Source organism: Nannospalax galili, unplaced genomic scaffold (assembly GCF_000622305.1).
Source record: "Nannospalax galili isolate Female #2095 unplaced genomic scaffold, S.galili_v1.0 scaffold1051, whole genome shotgun sequence".
Lineage (NCBI taxonomy): Eukaryota > Metazoa > Chordata > Mammalia > Rodentia > Spalacidae > Nannospalax > Nannospalax galili.
Genome location: NW_008331995.1, coordinates 2,875,769 through 2,891,690, shown reverse-complemented (window position 1 = coordinate 2,891,690; position 15,922 = coordinate 2,875,769). Strand labels below are relative to the sequence as shown.

At 39.3% G+C, this 15,922-nt stretch overlaps 1 protein-coding gene across 14 annotated transcripts in view; it reads left to right on the top strand.

Moving 5' to 3' along the window:
- Window positions 1–15,922, top strand: part of Magi1 (membrane associated guanylate kinase, WW and PDZ domain containing 1) — a 692,255-nt gene that overhangs the window by 349,995 nt on the left and 326,338 nt on the right. The gene's annotated exons all lie outside the window — the stretch shown is intronic.

The following is a 15,922-nucleotide window of genomic DNA, read 5'->3' as shown; positions in this document are numbered from 1 at the left end:
CTGTATTTGCCCTTGAAAATCCGTTACATCATCCATGCTTCTCTCCAGAATTTCTTACTGAGAACAATTAAGTCAAATTTGACTTCAGCGTTAGAACACATTTTTTTTCTTTGGTTGAATTCACATAAACTGATTGGCTTGTGATATGGATCATCTTTTACCAGAGACAGTTGTTCATGGTTTTGTTATTGTTTTATATTTTGTTCTTAGCTCAGTGGAGGGAATTCATAGTTGGAGGAGTTTATGATGCAGTGCCATTGTGAAGAACTGCCTCATTAATCTATCTTCTGTACATTCCTTTAGCTTGTTATGGGATCCTATCTGATTCATAATAGGTCCATGGTTTTGTTTGTTTGCATGTTTGCAGTATACTGAATTCATTGTGCTGCCATTCTGTCTAATGTCATCTGAGTGTTTCCTCTGTATATTTTTCTCAAGTTCTTTACCAACTGTTCCATCATACACAGTTTTAAAATATTTATCCAGTTTTTAAATTTTATGTGTTTTACCCACATATATGTAAGTGCGCCACATGTGTCCAGTACCCACAGAGGTCAGGAAAGGGTGTCAGATCCCCTGGAAGTGGAGTTAAGGACAGTTGTTAGTCACCATGTGAGTTCTGGGAACCAAACCTGGGTCCTCTGTAAGAGCAACAAGTGCATTTAACTGCCAAGCTCTCTCTCCAGCCCCTATAACACACTGCTAGTAAAACCTTAGAAGCTTTGGCTTTTGCTTGCCACCTTCCCTCATTTGTATGTCACTGTTTATGCTTTGGCAAAAATGTAAAATTGATAACTGCAGTGTTCCAAACTAATTTATTCTAACCAAACATTTTCTACTGTCCTTGAAGCCTGCAGGCCATGGGGGTGGGGGGTAGAGTTTTAAAGGCTGTTCTGTTGTGGTTTCAAATTAAACTCGAAACTCCAAACACATGGGGCTTTTCAGCTGCTTCACTATCATGCATGCAAGCAGATATCATCATTTTATTTTCACTTGGCCTCATGAGTCTCAGTGTTCCCACACTGTGACCGAGACTGATGACTTGACTGGAGGCTTGTGTGTGAAGAGCTAAGACTTGTTTCAGAGCTGGAGGTCTCTCAGAGGTCTCAGCTATGGTGTTTAACCTTACAAATAAACTGAGGGTCATAGTGGGCTTGGAACGGACTGGCAGAGCTGAGTTCAGACTTTGAAATTCATGCATGAGAGTCTCTGGAGGTTATAATTAGCAGATTTACATAAAATCATAAAATACATATTACCATAAAATAAGGTAATACCTAAAGTACTCTATGTTTAACCTCTTTGATGATAACAGTTAAATAAAGTATGAAAACCAATTAACTTTTAAAAATTAGGTCAAAGACCACTCTGTGGATTACTCTGGTGTTTAGTGCAAAATTCATATGAAAATTTAAGATAAAATATGAGCCATCAGGAAATTTAAATATTGAAAGTAGTTACTTCAGATCATTAGAAGGAATTCATCTGGTGTCTACGTACGAGACGGGCCCAGTGAGTAAGAAGAATGGTTAAGATCTGCCACATCGATTATATAATTCCCTGAAGATGCCCTTTCCCATAGAAAACTTGAACCTTGGAATTAGAATCAAATGAATCTTGCAAAAGTGCAACAGTTCTGCCTACCACCAAGAGGTGGCGACAGTGGTCGTTTATTTGATGCCCTTTTTGACTTAAAAACAATTTTTTTTTCAGAGCCTAACACCTATGTTGAGAGACTGAAATATAAGAAAACAGTTTATTGAACTTGTATCCTGTTGTCATATCATCTAAGGTCACTAGATTCTCTGTACATCCCCTCATCATCAAAGTGGAACAGTTTCTTTAACACTTTAATGCTGAGTAGAGATTGCCCTTGGAAGAGTGTACCAGGACTGCATGTTTCAAAGTAATGCACTTCAATTACAGCTACAAGTCTGTTCTTTGAGATCAGTTTCTAAGAAATTGTTTTAGTGGTATCCAATCATCTCTTAATTAATTGATAAAATGTAATTCCTGACCAGGATTGTATCATGGTCTGTATCAAAGAAATCTCCCCAATCTCTGCCTTGCATAAACACTTTCTGGTCAGCATTCTTCTGTAGATTTCCCTCTTTCTTCTTGTCCTTGTTTTTACTTTAACAACCAGACACTTGTGATAAAACCATTTTTTTTTATTCTGTTTCTTCTCCACATTGACATGTAAAAGTAAATGTGTTCTCAACTACAGGTAACTCATCAGTCGGTAAAAGCAAGCCAAAATGGTGACTTCCTAGCATTTGGTCTGATACATCAGCACTTTCTGAATTTGGGGATTCACTACATGTAAAAATGCCACAAAGACAGACTGATTATAGTACTTTCTTGCCATACCGTGAATTTTTGTTGGTTTGAGAATAGGATTCGTGATTTTCACATTAAAGCCCACATGTCTAGTCACCTATACCCCCACATTTTCCTTTTGATTTTCACTGTACTAAAGACAGCCTGAAAACATGGACACCTTCCCTAATGTCAGTGTGAGTACAGGATTTCTTATGAATCTATTTTATGGCAATTCTGGTTTAGGAATGGTTTTCATCCTTCAGGGATGCAGCAGCTGCTTTGCATAATGGGGAAAAATGTATATCTGTTTGAGATGAGTTTTTACCTCCCTCAGAGGTGAAGACTTGAAAAGTGGCCTTTTTCCAATAGTGATCCTGCCTGGGTTTTGTGTCTACAATACATAGACTGTATTTGTATGAAGGATTCTATCTTAGGCAGACTTCCTCATAGGCATATGAAGATTGGAGTAGGGCACACTTTTTTCCTGTGGGTTTGGACCTGTGTTTGCAGTGTGGAATGGGAGCCTGGCCAGGAGGCAAGTCGGGAGATCCAGGGCATTGTACAGCCTGGGCTGTGATCTGTGAGAATCTTAAGCATAGTGTAGTTATGCCTCCTCTACTGCCCCATGGGAGAGTGGAGGCACAGAAGGCCTGTGATTTTCCCAAGATGACATATTTGGTTGTATGGTCATGGCGATTGGATTTTTTGAGTCAAGATTAGGGTCTTGTATCTACATTTTTGTTTTTTCATTAATTGGCTTATTTACTCATTCATGCATCCATCCATTCATTTATTTTTCCGAATCGATATTGCTTTTTTAGCTTTGTAAGTTAAAAATATATTAATGTGTACTCTTTATACAAAGTCCTGAGTTTAATCGTGGCATTTTTCACACATGTAAACAATGTATTTTGTGTGTCACTTACATGAGTTTTAGGTATCTTAGTTACCTCATTATAAGATGTAGCCTCAAATGGTGGATAAACAGCCTCCAAAAATAAAAAGTGAGCTAGGGACTTCAACACATTCTGAGAGGCCTAATACACTTGTGTTGATTCTTAATTAAAGTGTGGGAGTATGTACCTATGACATACGTGTGCTTGTGTGTGTTTCTATTTATCTATGAGGAGTGCTGGAGCTAATCTCCATATTAGCTGTGGATATAGCCGAGGCTCCTGGGGGCGAGAATCAACTGATAAGCTCCAGTGGTACCTACCATGATTCCAATAAAAGCATGCTGTGCTCACCAGCCACGTGTGCTAGATGCACACCTGCTCTTCCTTTAATCTTCTGAAAGATGAGAGGAGGGTGATGGAGCAGGGGAGGGGGAGTGAGCTTGATTTTTTTTCGTAGGGCATAAGCTTTGCTAATCATCTTAGTTAGATTGTAAGCTCCTTGCAGGCAAAAGCCTTTGTTGTCCTTTGGCTATAGCCCAGAATGATTAGGCTTCTGCTAGGTACCTGATGATGCTCCATAAGTATAGATGGTCTGTGACTTACAATAGTTTGACTTACAGTGTTTCTTGGTATGATGAATTGGAAGTGTACCCATACACTTTCAGCTCAGTGTTGAATAAATTAAGTGCACCAGCCATTCAACTCATTGTTCTAGAATAAGCTTAGTGTTAGATGATTTTGTTCATTGATAGGCCGATGTAGTTGTTGGAGCACTTTAAGGAAGGTTTGGCTAAGCTGTTATGTTTGGTAGGTTCAATTTATCAAGTGCATTTTCACAGTACATTGCTTTTATTTGGTGATGGATTTACTGGTCCATAACTCTATTCCAAGTTGAGGAACATCTGTAGTTGTTAGGTTGAGGATTTGTGATGATCTCTAAATTTTCATGTAACCTGTTAAAAAAAAAAAGCCAAGAATTCAAATGAATCAGTCTCTTCTCTGCTTGTGTCATAATAAAAAAATTAATGGTATGATAACAGTGATGCATCTATTCTGTATATACACATAAGCATGCACATGCATCCATGTATATATGTATGTATGCAGGTTTGCCTATGTATATGCATGTACCTAAGCACACCTGTGTATGTATATACATGTGGTATGATGGCAAGTGATTAACGACTGGCTCTGGGAAAGGATGACTGATGCCATTCTCTATGGAATCCTAAGAAATCTTAGCTAGCCTTTGAGGTCATGAGCTGAGTCTGCTGCAGTACAGAGTATTTAATAATACTGTATGCCAGGTGCTATGCTATGTGCTGTAAGTATATTAGTTCCTTTAAATGCTGTGTCAGTTCTGTTGGAATGGGAAAACTGAGGCAAAGAGATTTTAAGCAACCCAGAGTCATACAGCTTTCAAGGGACAGAGTTGGGATGGAGACCCAGGCAGCCCAGATTCAAATTCACGTTCTGTGCCCCAACATTGTACTGTTATTTCTCAGAAAAATCTTCCATAGGCTCAGCTGCAAATGGGGTGGAAAAAATGGAGTCTTTCTTTTGGAGACCAGAATGGTTCTGTAAGAGACACCTGTCCCTCCTGCTTTGTCTCCTTCTGCATTCCTTCCCCAGCCTACGCTAGGCACGCAGCAAGCTCTTCACGCTTGTAGGTCTCCAATGGCTTCAATAAGCATAATTAAGTTTTACCTTCTGGCTGCTTTTCTCACAGGAACCAGCCACCGTGGAATTCTGGTGAACCAGACTCTTCCCAGCATTGCATGTGTTCATTCTATTGAAATCGTCTGAAACCTTACCCTCATAGTCACACGTCCTCATACTTTTGTCCCATGTGTCCACTTGTGATTTTGTCCTCAAGGCCCAGCCCATTATGTCCTTCTTTATGAGAGCCCTCCTAAGGCTACCAAATAATTTTGACGAGTGCCTTTGAAATTGAAATGTCTTAATTTGAAGTTGTTTTTCCTCTGTTCTCATTGAAAGCAAAGAAATTTCCCTTTCCACTCACTGTGGACAGACAGGACACTGCCATTCTTCATACAGGAAAGCGTACCTTCTTCATGATGTGCTCGACCAATGGGATAACTGTAGGTGATTCTCTTGGCACACCCCACGTCAGGCTATCTGTGTTTGGGATAGATATCATCACCAGTGCTCATCATCTCCAAAGCATGTCTACTGACTGTGGTGCGTGCTTCAGGTGGTAACACGGGTTGTTTCTGAAGGGTTCAGCACTGCCTGTTTGATTGATCTATGATGAATCCTCACACTGAAGAATAATGAGTCCATCACAGTGTCGAAAGGATAGTGTGTTGTGGCTGGTTATATCTTTGTGGCCTTTGCCACCCAAATACTAGGACGTTTCTCAGCATTATTCCCTGGAGTTTATAGGTATGTAAAAGAAATATGTGGACAAGGAGGTCTGGGAACTGCTTCTTGATACATAGTCCAGGCGTACCTCATTACCATTTTCCTTCAGGGCTTCTCAGAACTTTTTTGCTGTTCTGTGTGATTGATTTTATCATATGTAACATTTTTCAAGATCACTTTGCACTGACTTATTTCTTGTCGTAACATTTTACAGGTCATATGTTTAGAGGAACAGCAACTGAGGAATTCTGTATTGGAGTAAAAAGTTGTGAGATATTTCGGGATGAGCTCCCCAAATCTACCATTGTTCCTTTTTTATTTAAAGACAAGGTATCACTAGGTAGTCCTGGCTGTCCTAGAACTCACAGAGATCTGCCTGCCTCTGCCTCCCACGTACTGGGATTAAAGGCATACATCACTAGGCCAGCTTCTTTGTTTTTGTTTTATTTTGTTTTTGAGACAAGGTCTTATGTAGTTTAGGCTGGCCTTGATATGTGGCTGAGGGTGACCTTGAACTTCTGACCCTCCTGCCTCCACCTCCCAAGTTTGGGGAGTACAGGCATGTGCCACCACACCCACTGGGTTTATGCAGTGCTGGAGATCTAACCCACAGGCCTTATGCATGCTAGACAAGCACTTAACAACTGAGATGCATCCTCAGCCCACCTCTGATTGCCTTTTAATGTCTGTTATACATTTCTCTAGTGCTTGGTGAACATACAGGTATAAATGGGAAGTTTTTTGCAGAGAGTCCCAGGTTGTTGTTGGCAACCACTGCTGTGCATTGAGCCACAAAAACCCATGGTTTTCTGCTTAGTACAGAAAAGCATCTTCAGCAGGTACATACTGGCTAGAAATTTAGGTGGGGTTACTTTATTTGTATTTGATTTTTTTCTTTCTTTTTACAAAAATGTTTTATAGACGTTAGTTCCTGAAAGTGATGATAGGCCAATTTCAAGGCATGAGCCGTATGTAACCATAGGGCAGTCTCTCGAGCACACAAGTCAAATCAGGGTGCTGTTAAAGCCAAAAGCTAGGAAGGTTTGGCTTCTGTGAGTTATGTTGGTTCTGATGGAGAACATGATACAGTGCATTGATTGGTTAAACACATGGGTTTATGTTTGAAGAGGTTTTTTTTTTTTGGTATTTTTAAAACAGGGCCTCCGTGTAGCCCCAACAGGCCTGGCACTTGCTTGGTGGCTGGCCTCAGTCTCACAGAGATCCGCCTACCTCTGCCTCCTGAGTGCTGGTATACGACCACACCTGGCTTGCCTGAAGAGATTTTAAAACATTCAGATTTCAAAACAGAACTGTTGAAAAAAATTAATTCAGGAACATTGAGCTGAAGTCCAGAAATGTGTATTTATTTAAAAAAAGGTCTAGATATATCTAGTTTTTGTTACTCAAGTAGTTATGTTCTATAAAGTCACCATGAACACTCAACTTCTAAGGCAAAATCAGGCTCCTGTGGACCTCTGGTCACATTTTGGCCAGCCAATCCATCATAATCTTGAGAGTTTTGTGTTTATATTTAAAGGCACTTTAATATTCATCCATCCATCCATCCATCCATCCATCCATCCATCCATCCATCCAGGATCTCAGTATACATCTCCGGGCTGTATACATAGCCCAACTCAAAATCTTCCTGCCTCAGCCTGTGTGAACAACTGTGCTTGGATTCATGTATATTTTTTTTATAAAACACACATGCCATTTTTCTATATGCTTCAAAACCTCTGGAAGAGGTTTGCATTTTCCTGGTCCTGCCACTATGGTTGTCATTTCCTATGGCTTTAGCATCATAGCATTGATGCCTGCTTTGTTTTATTTATTGGCCATCAGTTTTGGCCTGTTTTCTGTTATCTTCACAGCTTTGCTATACACATAGATGCTGGCTTCAGATTGGGGAATTGCTTTTTCCTCTGGATGAGTACCTTATTAAGGATTGGTTAGACTTGAACCCACAGTCAGCTGCACTCAAACTCAAGGCTGATAAAGCTTAGCTAATACCTGTGTTTACTCTGTAAGGCACATCACAGTCTTGTCCTTAGAAGCACTGTGCAGACTTCAGTTTTTCAGTTGGAGGGTCAGTTTTAATAGAAATCGCCAACAAAAAGTACCAGAAAAGTATGAAAAGATGACATGGGAGAGATGGTGAAAGGCATTGTTTTCAGTATGAGAGCTAGAACAAGGAGGCGGGGTGATGTTGTGTTCATCTCCATTGGGAACGTGCACGTAGTGTGAATAAAATCTTTAAATGCTGTGTGCATTTCTGTAAGTAGCCATGGAAGTATTACAGGTATTGATTTGCGGTTAAAAGTAAAATTTAGTGGGTAGGCAAATTGACAAATATAGAAGCACTAATAACAAGAACTCCCTGTCTTTCTCTGTTTAAAGCTAAATTGAACAGTTCTTTCAGAATAGTTGAAATTGCCCCTCCCTCCACCTGCCCATTAATAGGTGTGAATTTGAGTAAGTAGTTTCCTTTTTTCCTCTCTCCCCTCCCCCTCTTTGAAATAGGGTCTCACTATGTAGCCTGAGACTGGCCTGGAACTCGCAGAGCCTGCCTCTGCCTCCTGAGTGTTGGGTCTATAGGCATTCACCACCATGCCTGGCAAGATTAATTTCTTGTAGCCACAGCTTTTCCCCCCTCTATAAAACATGGCAATGGGGAGCTGCCTTGGTAGGCTCTTTTGAGAAGTAAATAAGATGACAATCTTAGAACCATACTTTATGCAAGGACATGTTGGCTGAGTCAGTATTATACCCTTTGGTGGTAGTGATGACATGATACCTGTGTACACCATCTACCTGGGCTGCCTTTTACAAGTAGCTTAATCTTTCTGGATCTGTTTTTTTTTTTTTTCTTCTTCTTCTCTCTTCCATTTAGTACTTGGTGTAATCACCAGTTGGCAGCACTGTTGGGAACATGCATAAAATTCATAGGTGACAGAATTTGATCAGCTCTATAGACCAGCATAATTGGGAGTTGTCACAGTATCATAGCAAAGTGTGAGTACGGTTTATAGTTTTCCTAGTGGTCATAACTATTACTTAGGATATTACAATTTTCAGTGAAAATCATTTGCCTGTATTTAATAATTTGGGATTGAAATCCCACCCATCCAAATTACAAGTCATATTATAGAAAATGTAAACAATAATTATTAGTCTTTTGCTTAATGTCATGGTTCAGAGTGAGGATAGTAGAGGGTCTGCCGGTATTTGGCAATGTGTGGAAAAACTCTAGGTTGTTAGAACTGGTCAGTGAATAGAGGTAGGGTTGGACTTCCACTTGGCTGGGAATGCTACAGTCCCAAATTTCAGTTGTGCTAATTCTGAAATACCCTGAACTAACTGAAAGCTCCCAAGACCAGGAAAGCAACTTGATCCTACCCTGAACATTGGCACCAGAACAGGAACAGGAAGCTACTGAACCTCAGTAGCTACTTCCTGAATGAAGGTATATGCAAATACACTTATCCTTTGGCTTAACATTTCTGCAGATTGTCACTATGGCCTCAGAAATTATTTAGGATTCAATATTTGACTTCCCTTCTTTCCAGTGATTTTTGTCCATCTTTCCGTCAATCCATCCATCCATCCATCCATCCATTTCTTGGTATTAAATCCAGAGTCTTGGGCATACTAATCAGATGCTGTATGCCTTATTGCTTAAAAATGTTAATCATATTTTTCAAACATTGGGAAAATAGAGTATAAGCTGCAAGTTCTTAAACTGTGGACTCTATGGAATGCCACAACTGAATGTGGGGGATTTTAAAGAATTTGGCAACAGTAAAAGGTTTCTTAAATCAGAACTACCAGTAAGTAATGAATTCAAGGTGTCTGTGGAAGTGCTTTCTCATGTTGTATTATATGACTTCACTGCAGCCTTACTTCTGAGCACAGGACACATACACACTTTACACTGTGATACCACCATGGCACATGCCATTCAACGTTGCCTGAAACAGTGTGCCTAAGAACCATTGTACATTAGCAAGTACAGTATTTTTATTCTAAGTACAAAGCTTTTCTGCTCTTATAGATACATTACAGTTTAATTACAGAGGACAAAGACAATTATTTCCCTAATATTACTCCTCCGCATCTGAGTATGAAATTAGTATATCTTTGAATTTTATTGTGTTAATATTTTACTTATAATAAATATTGCCCATTGAGTTGCTGACGAGTTTCATAAAGTTATTAAATTTTGACTTGGGATTAGGATACAATTTTCAACAATATCTGAACTGGCCCTAGACACATTTCAGTCTTTACTCTGTATTGATGTGAGGCAACATTCTTAGCACTGATAGTTTTAAATCAAAATATTGATCAATCTTGGGGGCTGACAAGATGGCTCAGTGGGTAAAGGCACGTGTCTCCAAACCCTACTTGAGTTTCATCCCTAGAAACCATATAAAGATGGAAGAAGAGAACTGGCCCCTCATAGTTGTCCTTTGACCTCCATGAGTGTGTTGTAATATGCACACCACACACACACACACACACACACACACACACACAAACACAAATAAAGTTAAAAATAATGATCAGTCTGAAAAACACTAAACATTGATACTCTAGATCCTTAAATATCAAATATTTAGCCAAGACTTAATTCTTTATTTAAAGATACACATGTCCATCTTGTTAATATACAATTTTTCTTTCATCTTTAATAAATGGTAAAATTATATGTATGCCAAAGAATTGTTTTGAAGTAAATTTATTTATGATTTATTAGTAAATGCTTGATTTGGATACCAATTTTATTTGCCTATATACCTAGGATCACATAAAAATTTCTTGGATGAAAAAGGGTTCTAAGTAGAAAACCTCAGGCATCTTTGATGTAAACCATTCTCAGTGGACTGATGCCACTGTCAAAGCTTAAGTCCAGAGGGAGGCCAGTACACAAAGTAGAGTAGGAGTTGAAAAACTTTTTTAAAAATGTTATTATTTTAATATTTTTATGTGTATGAGTGTATTGCTGCATGTATGTAAGTGCAACTGTGTTGTGCAGTGTCTGCAGAGGTCAGAAGAGGGTGTCATATCCCCCTGGCATTACAAATGGTTGTTAGCAACCATGTGGGTGCTGGGAATGGAGCCTGGGTCCTCTGCAAGAGCAGCCAGTGCTCTTAACCGCTGAGCCATCTCTCTAGCTCCCAAGTTCAAAAACTTTTATAGCAATTGGCCATTGCTGTGATGATTCTTTTGTATATGTGTGTCTGTATTTCATTGTACAAATTATTAGCTTTACTATTTAAAACTTTGCATTAATACTTCAGATCATTCATAAATATATGGCTTCTAGTTCTTTCTTATGAAAAATTAAAACACACATAAACATTGAGAGAATTTCATAGTGAACATTATCAGTATACCCACTGGTTAGCTCAGTGGTGGGAAAGGTACAATCTACAAGCCAAATCCAGTTTCTTTCCTGTTTTTCAATAAAGTTTTATTGGAACACAGCACTGTCCCTTGTTTTGTGTATTATTTCTGCTGCTTTTGCACTTCAGCAGTAGGGCTGAGTAGTTTTGATAGACTGCAAAGCCTGAGCAGTATGGAAATGTAAACCTAGTCCTCCACTTCAGCAGCACAAAGTGATAATTTTAGAAATCCAAATAACCAACCCTTGACTTTCTAAGTTTCACAGATGTTGATCTTTTCATATCTTAAATTCATATTGGTATCTCTTTTCAAAGTCACCCTGAAACCTTTTTCCCCCTTTTAAAGAAGTAGAGCACGAGGGATTTATTTATTGAGCTTCCAGAATGCATTGAGCACAGTAGGTGCCCTCTAGAGCCAACTACTCATTGCTCACCCCAAGACCTGCCTGTTCCATCTACTTGCCTGTTCCTGTTTCTCCTTACCACCCCTGACCTTGTTAGTGAAAGTGGAATTCAGCAGTTAGATAGAATTGTTGATTAAGAAACCAACCAGCAAAAATATGTTTAGCAGTAAAATGGTTGTAACTGGAAGCAGGGGCAGGAGAAGTGGAGAGGAGCGGGTATAAAGTTGTAGGGTATAAATTTGTAGCTGTTTAGAATGAATGAGTCTAATGGATGCATGAGGCCTATAGTTAATACATTCATGTATCACTTAGCACCTAGGTTCTGTTTTCAGAAATACATTGTCAGGTGATTTCATCATTGTGCAACATCAAGAGTACTTTTACACAAACTAAGACAGCTAAGGTAGCAGTACTATCGATACAGTCCTAAGAGACCATCACAGTATATGCTGTCTGTCATTGATCAAAGCACTATCCTGTACATGACTGTACTGTAATACATACTGGAATAGATTTTAGATGTTCTTACACAGAACAAAGGAAGATGGCCATGATCTTCTTCACTGCATGTACATATCAAAACATCATGTTGTAATATCACATTTATACAGTAAAAATGTATGACGTCATTAGGATATGCAAACACACCAGCATACCACCCATACTGACTTGTCATATTGCATGTCCAGTCAGCCACTGGAGTAGTCAGCCTGTGTCTGATGTCATCTTGGACACAGGTATGGTCCTTTGGCCGTTTGCTGCCTGTCTCTGCTTTCGTACTGAACAGACTCAAGTAGTTGCTACAGAGACCGTATGGTCCACTAAGCTTAAAATAATTGCTGTCTGATATTTTACAGGAAAAGTTTGCTGATTCTTAATTTAGAAAAATCATTTGCATTTAAAACTAAGCCAGGCTGCTCTCTTCAATGCTAGATATAAGCAGTTTGGCTTTTCCAGGGACTATGTGGGTCATTAACTCAGGGAGAGAGGAGCAGCAGAGCATACCCAACCTTCTGTTAATGACTTTTAAGTTATAGTCATTTTTTGGGTTGTTCTGATTCAGCTACTGACCTGACTTGATTAGCATTCTTGGTAATTCTCATGTCTGCCCCCTCCTTTGATGGCAATAGTGAAGAAATACAAACGTGACTGGTTATAAGATACGGAAGTAGAGCCAGGTATGGTGACACACTCCTGTAGTCCCAATACTTTGGGGAAGTTCAGGCAGCAAGATCATGAGTTCCAGGCTAGCCTGAGCTACTACATAGTAAGACCTTATCTCCAAAAAGTGAAATCAGGACTGGAGATGTTGCTTAGTTGGTTTAGTGCTTACATAACATTCATAAAGCCCCAGTCCATCCTCAATACCACATAAAACCGGGTGTGCTGGCACATACATGTAATCAGCATTCTAGAAGTGGAGGTAGGAAGTTCAGAAGTCCAAGGTCATTCTCAGCTACAAACATATGGAGTTTGAGGCTAACCTGGGATACATGAGACATTGTCTGAAAAAGTAAAAATGATAATAAAATAAAATAAAACAAAGCTAGTGAAACAGATAATACTTAGTCCCAGATATCAGGTAGTACATTCAAATGAGGAAACTGTCTTAAAAGTTTTAAGTAGTTTTCTCAAGATGGTCTGGCCTAGAAGTCAAGATTCTAACTTGAATGAATGTCTTGACTCTCAGTCTAGTTTTACTTAGGGAGTAAGGCTTACTAATTTTTGATTACTAATTATTGATGCGTTGCTGCGATCCTTGCACTTTAGGAAGCTTATTTTCAGGATTTTTTTTCCCTCCTTTGAAAACCAAGATGTCATTTTAAATGACTTTTTTCCTTTGAATTTGTCCAGGTTTAATTATGAAGATGATTTCTATGTTTAATAAGATGCCACTTCCAAAACAACATACAGAATTCACTATGTTGACAAGAAATCATTTACTGTGTAATTTACATAGGATAATGGAAGGATTGCTTGACATTTGCTTTTCTCCCTACTCATTCTGAGCTCCAGATAGGGAATTTAGAAAGCCTGGTTGTTCACCACCCCCTCCCCACCCACCCCACCCCAGGGGCCTGTATATACTCACAATGCATCTAATTCCGGCCCAACCCATGAACAAATATGCAGAAGATGATTTGGGGTTTTCAAGTTATTTTTTTATTTTCTGGAGGTCTAAGCTGGTGTCAGGGAAGATGGTTTTGTGTCCTGAAAGATGCCTAATTTATTTCAGAAAATGTGTACTCATGCTGGAATCCTGGTATGTCATTTGGTGTTTTGTCTGATATGATATGCCTGTGAGGTAGCAGATTGATGAGTATATTTTTGTTGGAACTTGATGCTTTTTTCCCATCAGCGTGGTTCCCAGAACTAAGATTCCAGAAATAATTGGTCCTTTGACATCATGTAGATGGCTCCAAAGTGCTGTAATCCTTACTGTGGAAGATAGACATTGTGACCTCCCATGGAGATGATGCTTCCTGCTCATCTTGTTTCATTATAGTAAAATTCGTTTAATCTGAAAGTGAAAAGAATCATTAGGAAATAGATGTCAGAATGTTTCCTGGTATTCCAGCTTTCACTGATGGTTTGAAGTGATCCTAAAATAAGGGCAGAAATCTGGCCCAGTTCCTCAGATGCCATCTGGAAACGTAGCGGTGATGGTAGCATTCTTGCTTCCAGTGTTGTCAGCAGGTACTTTTGTAGCTAGGTATTGTGCTAGCTTGACAGGTGAGGGAGGGGCTTACATTGTGACCATATGATTGACATCAGTGTCATGAAGTGAATTCAAGATTTAATGAGCCCAAAATAGAAGGGGGAGAAAAAGATTTAACAAGCAGGTCACTTCCATTGGGGGTCATTATGCAAGGTGTTTGACTTTAGTTGACTTCTAACTTGGGAGTAAGCGTCATTTCTACAATCTATCAGCTGCACAAAGCCCAGGGTAACTAGAACATAGCTAAGTAGAGCTTTCAGTAGAAGCTGAAGTTCAGCAAGGCTGGAGAAGGAGGCTGGGATTCACTGTCATTCCAACCTACTGACCCCTTTAAAAGAGATAATTTAATTGATCAGAGCAGTTGGCCCCCTCAGTAAGTGGCTTCCTATGACTTTCTAAGTCACTCACTATGGTGTATACAAAGTGGAGGGTATAGTATTTAGATCCTACAGATATAGAGTTACAAAGTTCAGATGTGTATAAAGTTCTTACTTCATAATAGATGTTCCATAAATATTAGCTATTGATATTATCCACGTTCTCATTATAAACTCTTTCTCTCTCTCCTTCTCTCCTCTCTCTTTCTCTCTCTCTCCCTCTCCCCCCCATGTGTCTGCCTCATATTATCCTATTATCTCCTAGTAATATGAGGCACAGCAGATACTTTGTTTTTTTGTCATGCTAGAGATCAAATCCAGAACCTTCCGAGTGCTAGGCAAGCATACTGCTGTCATCTGGAGCCCTGATATCCTTTCATTGACCTCCATATTTGTTAGATGAACATTCTTCATCCCCTTTCCTCAGCTACAGAAGTTTGTACTGAAAGGTCCCAGTGTCCATGCCCCATGCTTGCCACAAGCACCAGTGCTCTGATGACCTGAGCAGCCGTCAGCTATGTCGGTAGAAGGGCTTGAGTTGACTGTGAGTTTTCTGACTTCTGATTGAGAATGAATTTTCTCAGTGTGTAGATTTAGATATCCTTGGTGAGATTTTTAAAAAGAGTTGCATCTCTGAAACTTCATTCCTCTTCCCTTGATGCAGACCTGATGATATTATAGGAATATATTTTTATTAGAAAGCAAAAGTCTGGGATGCTTATTCAAGAGACATACCATTATGCCTAGGTGGCTAGCTATCTTTGACACAGCTTTCTGCACTGTTAGTGAGTGTGCAATCTAGCCAGCCTTTGAGAAGAGACTGAAAAGTTAAATCTGGGAAGGTTTCTCTCTTTCTTAATTAATATGACCTTCATAAAAAGAAGGAAAGTGACTGGAAAGAAGTGGTCAAAGTGCCTAAGCTCAGATCCCACACTTTTAACTAAGCTGTGTGATTTGGGGCAGCTTTCTCAACTTGTCTGGGCTTCTGTTTATTTCCTCTGAGATAGAAAATGGACTTTCAAAGAGTGCCAAGGATAGGACTGAGTAATGTAATGACGTACATGATGATGACTGAGTGGCATCTATGAGCACTTAGCAGTCCTGCAATAGAGTACAGTTGTCCTGGTGATGGATGGTGACAACTCAGAATTCTTGGCATTTCAAATTGAGCAAAGTGGAAAAATCGCTTGGAATAATAAGTCCGTATGATTTCCATCTTGCCCTCAGTAGAGGAGGAACAGAAGAGTTCTTTATTTTGTTGTCTGTGTTTTGCAGTTTGACTCCATTTCAGAAGTCACAGTTGACTATGTATGTAACAGTCTGTACCATAACTACGTGTGACTGGATGTAGACTTTCTTCCTTTTAATTAGTGTACTGCTCTATGTGGGTTTTTTTTTTTTTTTTAAGTCT